Here is a 4,572-nt window from a genome sequence, read left to right on the forward strand (position 1 = left end):
TCATTGTGGCTGTTGATTCTGTCCTCCATAACTCGATCTTGTGGTCTAGTTAATGCTAGGAGTTCAGAGCCTGCTGAGAATTGTTTCTCCCAGGTTCTTACTACAGCTGTCTGACAGCACAATCTGAAATCTTTCTGTAGCTTCTTGCATCAGGCCTGTTCAACAAATTCAGTCCCACAGTAAAAAATACAATCCCCAGGTGACTTAGTGAACTGTCACTGGAACTTGTCCCATTAGCTGCTCAGCCTGAGTTTGCAGCCACTAAAGATGCTTTCTTGCTCTCTTCTGCAGGACCACGGAAGCTGGGTACTTAAATTCCATTGAAATCAGAAGTTTCATTGATTCAACTTGTCTATTGCAACTTTACAGGTCTAAACTGATGCTAGGTAAACTAAATTAGAAGATTTAGCTGATGTTCAGAACAAACTTTACAACTCCTTTAATGCAGTTGGCTGAAAAGATAATCCATTAGAAAATTACTGTTTCATACTAGTCTTTAGTACTGGAGACTGACCTCTAACCATCAGCCTGATGTGTCACTGAATAAATAGAATGGGTGCTTGCTCACTTACTTCTAATACCATTTGATTCATATGGTGAAGGGATTGGAAGCTACTGAAGGTGAAGAGCTCTGGAGCAGAAGCTCGCGCCGAGGGACCCTTTTTCCAGTGGCAAAACCGCAGCGGCGAGGCAGCAAAAAGCGCTGAGAGGCGACCCCAGCCGCCCCGCCCCCCCCCCGCCCCCGCCCCGAGCGGGAAAGCGGGAAGTGCCAACGAGCGGCTGCTCTGACTCAGCGGGGGGGAGTCGAGTGTGACAGCGGCCAAACCCCCTCACGGGTAAGAGCAGCCCCAGGGAGCGCGGGAGAACAGAGGCGGCAAACAGCGGCGGCGCAGCAGCCCGGGAGCGGCGCAGCAGTTTGCGCGGCAGTTCGCGCAGGCAGGGCGAGCGGGGAAGGCGGCTGGGCAAGGGTGCAGCCGCCCCTCCTAGCAACTCAAGTAGTGGGCATCTCCCTTCCAGGAGATATTCTAGCCATGGCTACCACCCGTGGTAAAGCTCTTGCTAAAACGAGTGTGGGGACCCAGACGGAGGCCCCACGCAAGAACGCGGGTGTCCAGGCCTCTGGCTGCAGGGAGTGCCTGAGCCTGGCGCTCGTACCAGAAGACAGCAGAGACAACGGCTGTGTTCGGTGCGAGCAGGTGAATGACCTGCTCAGCCTGGTGGCAGAGCTGAAAGAGGAAGTGGAGAGGTTGAGGAGCATCCGGGAGTGTGAGAGGGAGATCGACTGGTGGAGCCGCACCCTGCCCTCCCTGAGGCAGAGGCAGCAGGAGGCGGCTCCACGAGAAGCAGAGAACCCCCAACCCTCTTGCCACCGAGCAGAAAGAGGGGGCCTAAGAGATGGGGGGGAATGGAAACGGGTCCCTTCTCGGGGGGGCAAGCGAATCTCCCCCCGGCCTCTCCCATCTGCCCAGTTTCCCTTAAGCAACAGATATGGGGCTCTGGAATGTGAGGGACCGGCCACAGAGGATGTGGGTGAAGGTGAAGCTCCATCCGGGGGGTTGCACAGGACGAGTCACTCAGCCCCACGTATTATGACTGCCTCGGCTAAGAAAAAAAGAAGGGTCATTGTCACAGGTGATTCCCTTCTGAGGGGAACAGAGGGCCCGATCTGCCGACCGGACCCATCCCACAGGGAAGTCTGCTGCCTCCCTGGGGCCCGGGTTAGGGATGTTGTGAAGAAACTCCCTGGTCTGGTGCGGCCTTCTGATTATTACCCCCTCTTGGTAATCCAGGTTGGCGGGGATGAGATCGCAGAGAGAAGTCCCAAGGCCATCAAAAGGGACTTCAGGGCACTGGGGCGACTGGTTGAGGGATCAGGGGCGCAGGTGGTGTTTTCCTCCATCCCATCAGTGGCAGGGAACAGCACTGAAAGGGGCAGGAAAACTCACCTGGTTAACAGGTGGCTCAGGGACTGGTACCATCGGTCAAATTTTGGCTTCTTTGGCCATGGGGAGGTGTACACAGCACTGGGCCTGCTAGCGACAGGTGGATCGCAGCTATCTCAAAGGGGAAAAAGGATTCTTGGCCATGAGCTGGCGAGGCTCATTGAGAGGGCTTTAAACTAGGTTCGAAGGGGGAAGGGAATATTGCCCAGCTCACTAGGGATGAGCCCAGGCTTGGTGTGCCAGGGTCAGGGGTGAGAATGACAGCCCAGCTCAAGTGTGTCTATAGCAACGCACGTAGCATGGGCAATAAACAGGAGGAGCTGGAAGCCATTATACAGCAGGACGGCTACGACTTGGTCGCCATCACAGAAACGTGGTGGGACAACTCGCATGACTGGCATGCTGTCATGGATGGCTACAGACTCTTTAGGAAAGACAGGCCAACAAGGAGAGGTGGTGGAGTTGCTCTATATGTGGGGGAGGAACTGGAATGCATTGAGCTTGGCCTGGGGGCAAATGAGGAACGAGTTGAGAGCTTGTGGGTTAGAATTAAGGGACAGGCTCATAAGGGTGACATTACGGTGGGTGTGTACTACAGGCCACCTGACCAGGAGGAGGAAATTGATGAGGCCGCCTACAGGCAGCTGCAAACAGCCTCACAATCACAGGCCCTGGTTCTCATGGGGGACTTCAACCACCCTGACATCAGCTGGGAAGACCATACAGCTAGGCAGGCACAATCCAGGAGGTTCCTACAGAGCATCAGTGATAACTTTCTGATGCAAGTGGTGGAAGAACCAACAAGGAAAGGCGCTTGCTGGACCTTGTATTAACAAACAAGGAGGGACTGGTGGAGGATGTGAAGGTCAGAGGTAGACTCGGCTGCAGTGACCACGAAATGGTGGAGTTCAGGATCCTACGTGGAGGAAGCAGGGCGATAAGCAGGATCAAAACCTTGGACCTCAGGAGGACTAACTTTGGCCTCTTCAAGGAGCTACTGGGAGGAATCCCGTGGGCCAGGGCTCTCGAAGGCAGGGGGGTCCAAGAGTGCTGGTCGCTTTTTAAATGTCACTTCCTCCATGCTCAGGAGCAGTGCATCCCCCTGAGAAAGAAATCGAGCACAGGAGGTAGGAGACCTGCATGGTTAAACAAGGAGATTCTAGCGGAGATCAGGTGGAAGAGAAAGGTCCATGGAATGTGGAAAGAGGGGCAGCCACTTGGGAAGAGTACAGGAATGTGGTCAGAGCGTGCAGGGATGCGACGAGGAAGGCCAAAGCCCACCTGGAATTGAAGCTGGCAAGAGATGTCAAAAACAACAAGAAGGGCTTCTTCAACTACATCAGCAGCAAAAAGAAGGCTAGGGACAATGTGTGTCCGCTGCTGAATGAGGCGGGTGTCCTGGTGACGGAGGATGCGGTGAAGGCAGAGCTACTGAATGCCTTCTTTGCTTCAGTCTTCAGTGCCAAGGCAGGCCCTCAGGAATCCCAGGCCCCGGAGGTAAGAGAGGGAGCCTACAGAGAGGATGACTTTCCCTTGGTCGAGGAGGACTGTGTGAGGGATCGCTGAAGCGATCTGGACGTCCACAAATCCATGGGCCCCAATGGAATGCACCCACAAGTGCTGAGGGAGCTGGCGGATGTCATTGCTGAGCCACTCTCAATCATCTTTGAGAGGTCCTGGAGGACAGGAGAGGTGCCTGAGGGCTGGAGAAAGGCAAATGTCACTCCAATCTTCAAAAAGCACAAGAAGGAGGACCCAGGGAACTACAGGCCAGTCAGTCTCACCTCCATCCCGGGAAAGGTGATGGAGCAGCTTATCCTGGAGGTCATCAACAGACAAGTGGAGGAAAAGAAGGTTATCAGGAGTAGTCAGCATGGATTCACCAAGGGGAAATCATGCCTGACCAGTCTGATAGCTTTCTACAATGACATGACTGGCTGGGTAGATGAAGGGAGAGCCGTGGATGTTGTCTACCTAGACTTCAGCAAGGCTTTCAACACGGTCTCCCATAACATCCTCCTAGGGAAGCTCAGGAAGTATGGGCTGGATGAGTGGTCAGTGAGGTGGATTGAGAACTGGCTGAATGGCAGAGCTCAGAGGGTTGTCGTCAGCAGCGCTGAGTCTAGTTGGAGGCTGGTAACAAGTGGTGTCCCCCAGGGGTCAGGACTGGGCCCAGCCTTGTTTAACTTCTTCATCAACGACCTGGATGAAGAGTTAGAATGTACCCTCAGCAAGTTTTCTGACGACACCAAACTGGGAGGTGTGGTAGATACACTGGAAGGCTGTGCTGCCATTCAGCATGACCTGGACAGGCTGAAAAGTTGGGCAGAGAGGAACCTGATGAGATTCAACAAAGGCAAATGCAGGGTCCTGCACCTGGGGGAGGAACAACCCCATGCATCAGTACAGGCTTGGAGTGGACCTGCTGCAGAGCAGCTCTGTGGAGAGGGACTTGGGTGTCCTGGTGGACGACAGGTTAACCATGAGCCAGCAATGTGCCCTGGCTGCCAAGAAGGCCAGTGGCATTCTGGGGTGCATTGGGAGGAGTGTGGCCAGCAGGACGAGGGAGGTTCTCCTTCCCCTCTACACTGCCCTAGTGAGGCCCCATCTGGAGTACTCTGTCCAGTTC

This window comes from Opisthocomus hoazin, chromosome Z (assembly GCF_030867145.1).
Source record: "Opisthocomus hoazin isolate bOpiHoa1 chromosome Z, bOpiHoa1.hap1, whole genome shotgun sequence".
Lineage (NCBI taxonomy): Eukaryota > Metazoa > Chordata > Aves > Opisthocomiformes > Opisthocomidae > Opisthocomus > Opisthocomus hoazin.